Here is a 12,595-nt window from a genome sequence, read left to right on the forward strand (position 1 = left end):
TAGAAACACAGAGGTCCAGATAAATGAAGAGTAAATAGGAAAACTACCTGAAAAAGAATTCAGAAAAATGATAGTAAAGATGATCAAAAAGTTTGAAAACAAAATGGAAAAAATGCAAGAATCAATGAACAAAGACCTAGAAGAATTAAAGAATAAACATACAGAGACAAACAACATAATTATTGAAATTAAAAATATTCTAGAAGGAATCAATAGCAGAATATCTGAAGCAGAAGAACATATTGGTGAACTCAAAGATAAAATGGTGGAAATAACTGCTGAAAAGCAGAATAAAGTAAAAAGATTGAAAAGAACTGAAGATAGTCTCAGAGACATCTGGGACCATATCAAATGCACCAGCATTTAAATTATAGGGGTCCCAGAAGAAGAAGAGAAAAAGGAACGGTATGAGAAAATTTTTGAAGAGATTATAGCTGAAAATTTCCCCAACATGGAAAAGGAAACAGTCAATCAAGTCCAAGAGGCACAAAAAGTCCCAAACAGGATAAATCCAAGGAGAAACACACCAAGACACATACTAATCAAACTAACAAAAAATAAACACAAAGGAAGATTATTAAAAAAAGCAAAGGGAGAAGCAACTAGTAACATGCAATGGAAACCCCATACACTTAACAGCTGATCTTTCAGCAGAAACTCTGCAGGCTAGAATGGAATGACAGGGTATATTTAAAGTACTGAAAGGGAAAAATATATAACCAAGATTACTGTACCTGGCAAGGACCTCATTCAAAATTGATGGATAAAACAAAAACTTTTCAGACAAGCAAAAGTTAAGAGAATTCAGTACCACCAAACCAGCTTTACAACAAATGTTAAATGGACTTCCATAGTCAAGAAATACAAGAGAAGAAAAAAGATCTACAAAACCAATCCCAAACTATTAAGAAAATGGCAACAGGAACATATATATCAATAATTATTTTAAATGTAAATAGATTAAATGCTCCAACCAAAAGACACAGAGTGACTGAATGGATACAAAAATAAGACCCATATATGTGCTGTCTACAAGAAACCCACTTCAGACCTAAAGATGCAAATAGACTGAAAGTGAGAGGATGCAAAAATACATTCCATGCAAATAGAGAGCAAAAGAAAACTGGAGTAGCAATCCTCATATCAGACAAAATAGACCTTAAAATAATGAATATTACAAGAGATAAGGAAGGACACTACATTATGAACAAGGGACCAATCAAAGAGGAAGACATAACACTTATCAATATCTATGCAAATGCTAGTAAAGTAATGCTCAAAATTCTCCAAGCCAGGCTTCAGCAATACATGAACTGTGAACTTCCTGATGTTCAAGCTGGTTTTAGAAAAGGCAGAGGAACCAGAGATCAAATTGCCAACATCTGCTGGATCATGGAAAAAGCAAGAGAGTTCCAGAAAAACATCTATTTCTGCTTTATTGAATATGCCAAAGCCTTTGACTGTGGATCACAATAAACTGTGGAAAATTCTGAGAGAGATGGGAATACCAGACCACCTGACCTGCCTCTTGAGAAATCTGTATGCAGGTCAGGAAGCAAGAGTTAGAACTGGACATGGAACAACAGACTGGTTCCAAATAGGAAAAGGAGTACGTCAAGGCTGTATATTGTCACCCTGCTTATTTAACTTATATGCAGAGTACATCATGGGAAACGCTGGACTGGAAGAAACACAAGCTGGAATCAAGATTGCCAGGAGAAATATCAATCACCTCAGATATGCAGATGACACCACCCTTATGGCAGAAAGCGAAGAGGAACTCAAAAGCCTCTTGATGAAAGTGAAAGAGGAGAGCTGAAAGTTGGCCTAAAACCCAACATTCAGAAAATGAAGATCATGGCATCTGGTCCCATCACTTCATGGGAAGTAGATGGAGACACAGTGGAAACAGTGTCAGACTTTATTTTTTTGGGCTTCAAAATCACTGCAGATGGTGACTGCAGCCATGAAATTAAAAGACGCTTACTCCTTGGAAGAAAAGTTATGACCAACCTAGATAGCATATTCAAAAGCAGAGACATTACTTTGCCGACTAAGGTCCGTCTAGTCAAGGCTATGGTTTTTCCTGTGGTCATGTATGGATGTGAGAGTTGGACTGTGAAGAAGGCTGAGTGCCAAAGAATTGATGCTTTGAACTGTGGTGTTGGAAAAGACTCTTGAGAGTCCCTTGGACTGCAAGGAGATCCAACCAATACATCCTAAAGGAGATCAATCCTGGGTGTTCACTGGAAGGACTGATATTGAATCTGAAACTCCAATATTTTGTCCACCTCATGCAAAGAGTTGACTCATTGGAAAAGACTTTGATGCTGGGAGGGATTGGGGGCAGGAGAAGAAGGGGACGTAAGAGGATGAGATGGCTTGATGGCATCACTGACTTGATGGACATGAATCTGAGTGATCCTTGGGAGTTGGTGATGGACAGGGAGCCCTGGCATGCTGCGATTCATGGGGTCACAAAGAATTGGACACGAGTGAGTGACTGAACTGAACTGAACTGATGCACCCCACATAGGAGCACCTCAATACATAAGACAAACACTAACAGACATAAAAGGAAAAATTGACAATAACACAATAATAGTAGGAGACTTTAACACCCCACTGACACCAGTGGACAGATCATCAAAACAGAAAATTAATAAGGAAACACAAATTTTAAGTGATACATTAGATGAGATGGATCTCATTGATATCTTCAGGACATACCATCTAAATGCAGAATAATACACCTTCTTCTCAAGTGCACATGGAACATTCTCCAGGATAGACCACATCTTGGGTCACAAATCAAACCTCAGTAAATTTAAGAAAATTGGAATGGTATCAAGCATCATCTCTGACCACAACACTATGAGACTAGATATCAATTACAAAAAAAAAAAAACCTGTAAGAAACACAAACACATGAAGATTAAACAACCCATGTCTAAATAAACAACAAGATACTGAAGAAATCAAAAGGGAAATAAGAATTCTAGAAACAAATGAAGATGAAAACATGGCCACTCAAAACCGATGGGATGCAGCAAAAGCAGTTCTAAGAGGGAAGTTCATACTAATACAATCCTACCTCAAGAAACAAGAAAAATATCAAATAAACAACCTAACATTACAGCTAAAACAACTGAAAAAAGAAGAACCAAAAAAACCCCAAAATTAGTAGAAGGAAAGAAATCATAAAAATCTGAACAAAAATAAATGAAAAAGAAATGAAAGAAACAAAACAATAGAAAAGATTAATAAAATTAAAAGCTGGTTCTATGAGAAGATAAATACAATTGACAAACCTTTAGCCTGGCTCATCAATAAAAGAAGAGAGAAGAATCAAATCAACAAAATTAGAAATGAAAAGGAGAGGTTACTAACAATGCAGAAATACAAAGGATTATAAGAGATTATTATGAAAAATGACATGACAATTAAATGGATAACTTGGAAGAATGGAGAGATTCTTAGAAGAGTTCTATCTTCCAAGTCTGAACCAAGAAGAAACAGAAATTATGAATAACCCAATTCAGTTCAGTTCAGTTCAGTCGCTCAGTCTGGTCTGATTCTTTGTGATCCCATGAATCGCAGCACGCCAAGCCTCCCTGTCCATCACGAACTCCCAGAGTTCACTCAAACTCACGTCCATTGAGTCAGTGATGCTATACAGCCATCTTATCCTCTGTCATCCCTTTTCCTCCTGCCCCCAACCCCTCTCAGCATCAGAGTCTTTTCCAATAAGTCAACTCTTCGCATGAGATGGCCAAAGTACTGGAGTTTCAGCTTTAGCATCATTCCTTCCAATGAACACCCAGGGCTGATCTCCTTCAGAATGGACTGGTTGGATCTCCTTGCAGTCCAAGGGACTCTCAAGAGTCTTCTCCAACACCACAGTTCAAAAGCACCAATTCTTCAGCACTCAGCTTTCTTCACAGTCCAACTCTCACATCCATACATGACCACAGGTAAAACCATAGCCTTGACTAGAAGGACCTTTGTTGGCAAAGTAATGTCTCTGCTTTGTAATATGCTGTCTAGGTTGGTCATAACTTTTCTTCCAAGGAGTAAGTGTCTTTTAATTTCATGGCTGCAGTCACCGTCTGCAGTGATTTTGGAGCCCCCCAAAATAAAGTCTGACACTGTTTCCACTGTTTTCCCATCTATTTCCAAGCACTGAAATTGAAGCTGTGATCAAAAATCTCCCAAAAACAAAAACCCAGGACCAGATGGCTTCACAGGATAATTCTATCAAACATTTAGAGGAGAGCTAAAGCTCTTTCAAATAATTGCAGATGAAGGACTACTTGTAAACTGATTCTACGAGGCCACCATCATCACCCTGATACCAAAACCAGACAAAGACAATAGAAAAAAAGAAAACTACAGGCCAGTATCACTGATGAATGCCAAAGCCCTCAACAAAATTTTAGCGAACAAAATTCAGGAATACATCAAAAAGCTCATACACCATGATCAAGATGGATTTATTCCAGGAATGCAAGGATTCTTCAATATATGCCAATCAATCAATGTGGTACACCATATTAACAAATGAAAGATAAAAGCCATGTGATCATCTCAATAGATACAGAAAAATCCTTTGACAAAATTCAGTACCCATTTATGGTTAAAATCGTTTTTTTTTAAAAAAAAGGTATAGAAGGAACCTACCTCAACATAGTAAAGGCCATATATGATAAGCCTATAGCAAATATCATTTTCAATGGTGAAAAACTGAAAGCATTCTCCCTAAGATCAGGAACAAGACAAGAGTGTCCACTTTCACCACTATTATTCAATATAGCTATGGAAGCCTTAGCTATAGCAATCTGAGGAAAAAAATAAATAAAAGGAATCCAGATTGGAAAAGAAGAAGTGAACGTCTCACTGTTTGTAAATGGCATGATATTGTGCATAGAAAACTCTAAAGATAGTTTCAGATAATTACTAGAGCTAATCAGTCACTTTAGCAAATTTGCAGAATACAAAATCCATACACAGAAAATACTTGCATTTCTATATACTAACAATGAAAATTCAGAAGGAAATTAAGGAATCAATTCCATTCACCATTGCAATAAAAATAATAAATATCTAGGAATAAAGTTACCTAAGGAGACAAAAGAATTGTACACAGAAAATTATAAGACACTAATGAAAGAAATCAAAGATGATTTAAAGAGATGGAGAGATATTCCATGTTCCTGAGTAGGAAGAATCAATATTGTGAAAATGAGTATACTACTAAATGCAATCCACAGATTCAATGCAATCCCTATCAAATTACCGATGGCAATTTTCACAGAACTAGTACAAAAAAATTTCACAATTCATATGGAAGCACAAAAGACCCAAATACCTAAAGCAGTTTTAAACAAGAAGAATGGAGCTGAAGGAATTAACCTTCCTGACTTCAGATTATACTACAAAGCTACAGTCATCAAGACAGTATGATACTGGCACAAAGACAGAAATATAGACCAAGGGAACAAGTTACAAAGCCCAGAAATAAACCCATGCACCCATGGGTATCTTATTTTTGACAAAGGAGGCAAGAATATACAATGGGTCAAAGATAGCCTCTTTTATAAATGGTGCTGTGAAAACTGGACAGCTACATATAAAAGAATGAAACTAGAACACTTCCTAACACCATACACAAAGATAAACTAAAAATGGATTAAAGACATAAAGACATTAAGACCAGAAATTATAACACTCTTAGAGGAAAACACAGAACACTCTATGATATAAATCAAAGCAAGATCCTCTATGATCCACCTCCTAGAGTAATGGAAATAAAAACAAAAGTGAACAAGTGGGACCTGATTAAATTTAAAAGCTTTTGCACAGCAGAGGAAACTATAAGCAAGGTTAAAAGACAACCCTCAGAATGGTAGAGTATGTGTTTGTTAGCCATCTGTATGTCTTCTTTGGAGAAATGTCTCTTTAGGTCTTTTCCCCACTTTTTAATTTTTTTTTTCATTGAGTTGTAAGAGCTGCTTGTATATTTTGAAAATTAATCCTTTGAAAGTTGTTTTATTTCTTATTATTTTCTACCATAGCAAATAAAACAACTTTCAAAGGATTAATTTCCAAAATATACAAGCAGCTCATACAATTCAATGAAAAAAAAAATCAAAAATTGAGGGGAAAAAAAAAAAAAAAAAAAACCTAAATAGCGGGATGGGGAGTGAGATGGGAGGGAGGCTCAAGGGAGAGGGGATATATATATATACCTATAGCTGATTCATGTTGTGGTTTGATAGAAAACAACAAAATTCTGTAAAGCAATTATTCTTCAATTAAAAAATAGAAAAAATATACACACATTACAAAATTTTATTAACATAAAGCATCAACTGACAGAGCTCTAGGGAAATATAGATAAATCAAGAGTTTCAAAATACAGTTGAACTATGTGGAGATTTTTGTGCCAACATTCAAAGCAGTTGAAAATCTGCCTGTAACACTAGTTGTTGTTCAATCGCTCAATCACGTCTGACTCTTAATGTCTGGTGACGCCAGGCTTCTCTGTCCTTCACTATCTCTCTGAGTTTGCTCACATTCATGTCCATTAAGTCAATGATGCCATCCAACCATTCATCCTCTCCTGTCCCCTTCTCCTCCTGCCCTCAATCTTTCCCAGCATCAGAGTCTTTTCCAGTGAATCAGCTGTTTGCATCAGGTGGCCAAAGTGTTGGGATTTCAGCATCAGTACTTCCAGTGGATATTCAAGGTTAACTTCCTTTAAGATTGATGTTCTTGCAGTCCAAGGGACTCTCAAGAGTCTTCTAGTTTAGGAATAAACGTTTCTGTTTATGTTGCAGTTTTTCGGTCTTATATGCAGTTTCCTTCTTTTAGTTTTTCTTAAAAGCCATTTTAACATAACATTTAAAATTTTTAGAACTCTTTTAGATTTATAGACTCTTTATGAAAAAAGTAGAAATAATTCTCTCATACTCTACACACAGTCTCTCCTATTATTTAACATCATCCACTAGTATGGTATATTTGTCACAATTAATGAACTGATATTGACACATTATCATCAACAAAAATCTGTGTTTTTAGATCTCCCGTGTTATCCTCTGATGCCACTCCTTTTTTCAGGATGCCATCCAAGATTTCATATTCCATCAATAGTCATGTCTATCTATAGAATCCTCTTGACTGAGAGAGTTTGTCAGACTTTCCTTGAAAGTTCTGAGGAGTACTAAGATATTTTGTGGAATGTCAGTCTAGGTTTGTTTTATCTTGTTTCTGATTGTTAATCTGAGGCTCTGAGTGTTTTGGAGCAAAACTATCAGGTAAGTACCAGTTTCTTCATATAATATCTAGTGTACATACTATCAATATGACTTATCCTTGCTGACATTAATCTCGTTCACCTGACTTGAGATGGTGTGTGCCATGTTTATTTACTAAAGAAAGTTAGTCTCTAGTTTGATTTTCTTTCATTTACATGTTGTAGTGTTTGAAAGGAGGTAACTCACACTCAAGTAATGGAGAGTCTGTCTTTATCTTTCTGAATTACTTCACTTAGTGTGATAATCACTAGGGTCTATCTATGTTGCTGCAGATGACATTATTTCATTCTTTTTATATCTAAGTACTATTCCATTGTATATATGTACTACATCTTCTTTATCCATTTATCTATTGATGGACATTTCGGTTATTTATATGATTGGCTATTACGGAGAGTGCTACTATGAACATACGGGTGCATGCATTTTTTTGAATTCCAGTTTTGTCTGGAAACTCTGTTTTTAGTTTTATGAGAAACCTTGCTACAGTTGTCACAGTGGCTACAAAAATTTACATTCCCACCAACAATGTAGGAGGATTCCCTTTTATATACATAGATTGGTCTCTTCTTTTTTCTTTTTTTCATTCATTCTTTCATTTATTCATGCATTCAATCCTTTATTTATATTCAGTTCAGTTCAATCGCTCAGTCGTGTCCGACTCTTTGCAACCCCAAGAACCGCACCACACCAGGCCTCCCTGTCCATCACCAACTCCCTGAGTTTACCTAGACGCATGTCCATTGAGTCCATGATGCCATCTAACCATCTCATCCTCTGTCATCCCCATCTCCTCCAGCCCTCAATCTTTCCCAAATCAGGATCTTTTCAAATGAGTCAGCTCTTCACATTAGGTGGCCAAAGTATTGGAGTTTCAGCTTCAACATCAGTCCTTCCAATGAACACCCAGGACTGATTTCCTTTAGGATGGACTGGATGGATCTCTTTGCAGTCCAAGAGACTCTCAAGTGTCTACTCCAATACAATTCAAAAGCATCAATTCTTTGGCGCTCAGCTTTCTTCACAGTCCGACTCTCACATCCATACATGACCACTGGAAAAACCATAGCCTTGACTAGATGGACATTTGTTGGCAAAGTAATGTCTCTGCTTTTTAATATGCTGTGTAGGTTAGTCATAACTTTTCTTCCAAGGAGTAAGCGTCTTTTAATTTCATGGCTTCAGTCACCATCTGCAGTGATTTTGGAGCCCCCCCAAAAATAAAGTCTGACACTGTTTCCCCATCTATTTGCTATGAAGTAATGAGACCAGATGCCATGATCTTCGTTTTCTGAATGTTGAACTTTAAGCCAACTTTTTCACTCTCCTCTTTCAATTTCATCAAGAAGCTTTTAGTTCTTCTTCACTTTCTGCTATAAGGATGTTGTCATCTGCATATCTGAGGTTATTGATATATCTCCCAGCAATCTTGATTCCAGCTTGTGCTTCTTCCAGCCCAGGGTTTCTCATGATGTACTGTGCATATAAGTTAAATAAGCAGCGTGACAGCATACAGCCTTGATGTATTCCTTTTCCTATTTGGAACCAGTCTGTTGTTCCATGTCCAATTCTAACTATTGCTTCCTGACCTGCATATAGGTTTCTCAAGAGGCAGGTCAGGTGGTCTGGTATTTCCATCTCTTTCAGAATTTTCCACAGTTTATTGCGATCCACACATTCAAAGGCTTTGGCATAGTCAATAAAGCAGAAGTAAATGTTTTTCTGGAGCTTTCTTGCTTTTTCCATGATCCAGAAGATGTTGGCAGTTTGATCTCTGGTTCCTCTGCCATTTCTAAAACCAGCTTGAACATCTGGCAGTTCACGGTTCACATATTGCTGAAGCCTGGCTTGGAGAATTTTGAGCATTACTTTACTAGCATGTGAGATGAGTGCAACTGTGCTGTAGTTTGAGCATTCTTTGACATTGCCTTTCTTTGGAATTGGAATGAAAACTCACATTTTCCAGTCCTGTGGCCACTATCAATATTTATATTGGTATGAGATAATGGATTTGTTATATTTTGGGTTTAAACATCAATTTTATTTATATATACTTCTGTCTCTGGAACTTTGCATAGGTTCTTGCTTTTGCCTCAGTATCCTGCTCACCCTCCCCAATAAACATACAATCTTCAGTTCTCTGACTTTAGTTTTTATGTCCTCAGAAACATTTTCTTGATCACAGACTTGCTAAAGTGCTTATGCTTTAAATCAATTTACATTTCAAAATTTTAGAATCAAAATTTAGTTTGCATACTCTTGCCATAAAGATATATTGACCTGAAAAAAGTTTGGACCTTTCAGACTAACTGATTTATATGCAATGGCTAATTCATAAAAAGCAAAGGAATTCACATATAGCTTAAGCAAATATAACTTTTTCCTAAAACAGCTGCCTAACAATGACTAAATGAGGAATATGATTTGTGGTTTTGAAGTGCTCTGGTGTGTATTAGGCCTTCCTGCAATAAAAAATAAAAACTAATTAATCAGTGTTTATTATTCAAGAGATCGAACCTTTAGAGTTTCTTTAGACATTACTCTGCTAACAAAAGTCCGTATATTCAAGGTTATGGTCTTCCCAGTGATCATGTGTGGTTGTAAGAGCTGGACTGTAAAGAAAGTGGAGCACCAAATGCCCTTGAACTGTGGTGCTAGAGAAGAATCCTGAGAGTCCCTTATTTATTTTAGCAAGGAAATAAAACTAGCCAATCTTAAGAGAAATCAACCCTGAATACTCATCGTTGCTAAAGCTGAAACTCTGGTATTTTCATAATTTGATGTGAACAGCTGACTCATTGGAAAAGTCCCTGATAGCTGGGAAAGATTGAAGGCAAAAGGAAAAGAGGGTGTCAGAGGATGAGATGGCTGGATGGCATCACAGAAGCAATGGACATGAACTTGGACCACCTTCTGGAGATGGTGAGGGACAGGGAGGCCTGGCATGCTGCAGCCCATGGTGTCACAAAGAGTCAGATATGACTTAAGTGAGACATTTTAAGTCAGAGACTTAAATGAGACATTTTTCAATCTGGGGTCATGGAATGCATTATAAATATTTTCTAAACTTACTTTATTTTTCTTACTGAAATGACTAATAATCCTCACATTATATTGAGCTTTCAGTATCATTTTAATCCCAGCACTCTCTGAATATACCACCATTTTTAAAAGCCCAGTTTGGCTCTTCTTGATTTTGCTCTTGTAAACAAGATGCAATTAACAACCTTGTACCTTCATTTTGTGCAAAGCTTACATGTTTGTTTCAGAATTTCTAAAAAATAATTTCTTAGTCATTAGGTTGTTTTTTAATGCTTCTGCTCATTTCTAAATTTTCAACCAGAAGCTTTTATTCCTATACACATAGTTTGATAATATCTTCCACACTGAATTATGTACTTATCTGAACTCTAAGACTTCAGAGTAAACACTTGAGGAGTTTCATTTCCACTTGCATGCCCCATCTTCCTATTTTCTTACATTAACTGGTCTCCTATCAGGCATGGTTGAATAAGCTTGGTGTTGACACCTGACTTAAACTAGCTCATTAATGGTAATAAGATTACCATTCTTGGATACTTGGAATAAGGATGAGGAAATTCTAATTCAGTTTTGTGTAGTTTCTTAAGAGAAGGTGGGTAGTCTTTTACCTACTCTGTATAAAAGGATGAACAAGGAGAATACATATTCTGAAAGAAACTTTGAAACTGTTTCAGAGAGAGGCAGAGGCAGACCAGAAGATTCCTCCAACTTCCCAGTTCTAATTTTCAGTCCTTTGTTGAGATTCTATTGCCATCTTAATGTTGAATACAAAGAGTCAGCCTCTGTATCCTTAAAATCAATTTCTCTTGTTTTCCCTTGGTTAAATTGGTTCAGTTACTTGCATCCAGAGAATTGCAGTTAATGTAGACAACTATTTCCCCTTGACCTTGGCTGAATTTGTAGATTCTAGAGTCTTATAAATAACCTGGAGACATATTGGCTTGTGTTCAAAATTCTGCCTTCTGAATATTACTCTGTACTCTTGTCTGGTATCTTATGATTCATCCTGATTTTTGATCTAGGATGAAGAGCTTTGTCTGATTCTCTGTAGTTATAGACTCCAACTGACCCTGCCCTGTTCTTCACTGTACTCGGTGGCTCCTTTTCAGAACAAATATTTGTACCTAAGACACACTTAGGCAGAAAAAGATCCCATTTTCATGTGACTGGCAAAAACAAAGTTTTATGTAAATATAGTTGAGTTTTCATAATAAAAATTTGTTCTAAGAAAGAGGATTATTTTTAGGAAAAGACTAAAAAAAAAAAATGGAGAAAAAAAGTTACATGACAAAATTCCTGAAAGAAAGATGTGGGAATTAGCCTTTCTTCCCAAAAGATTATATATCTTGGCATTTCATGATGTTTTTAATTTAATTTTTTTAATTGAATCTCTGCCATTGAGTTTAAAATTAAGAAGGAACTGATGAGATTGTCAATGAATAAACATATGGCAATGGAAATAGTAAGCATTTATTTGGTAATTTGAAATTCTTTACAGTATGGTTTCATATTCCCAAAGAATACAGCTATTTCTGATAATATTAAAATGTTAATAAACATAAATTTTGTAAATGAGATGTCATTAGAAAGCAATCACCCATGTTTGTTTTAAAAGCTGCTTAGATATTTACATAATATTTTGTTTTGACTTCAAAAGAGAGATGATCAAATAAAACAGATGGGTCAATTTGAATAAGTGACAAGATTTCTTATTCAAATATATGGTTTCAGTTGCCCAAGATTCTCAGCCAAGTTTGGAAGTTTCCAGTGTGAGTAGAGCATGCTATTAAATTAACATGGAAGTAAAGACTAAATGATTTGTGATTTATTGGGAATTTTCTAGCCAAATTGATCCTATGACATTTACCTTAAATCTTTTTCCTTTCCCTTCCAAATATAAGTGCTTGCTTAGGCATTTATCCACGGAATAACTGTTTATTGAACATTTCATACAAAGCATTGTGCTGGTCAATTTTAGGGGGAAAAAAAAGTCTGTACTGATTCCACTATCTGAAAGCATATTTATAAACAATTATAATGTAGAGAATAAACAGAGTATTCTACGGAATCTGCAGATGCCTCGCTTTTAGAGGTCTGAAGACTGACACAGGTGAGGAGATATTGAGTTAGAAAATGTATACTCTATTATCTGGGCTTCCTGAAAGTGAAAGTGAAATCATTCAGTTGTGTCCGACTCTTTGTGACCCTGTGGACTGTAGCCCACCAGGCTCCTC

The sequence above is a fragment of the Oryx dammah genome, unplaced genomic scaffold, assembly GCF_014754425.2.
Source record: "Oryx dammah isolate SB20612 unplaced genomic scaffold, SCBI_Odam_1.1 HiC_scaffold_17, whole genome shotgun sequence".
NCBI lineage: Eukaryota > Metazoa > Chordata > Mammalia > Artiodactyla > Bovidae > Oryx > Oryx dammah.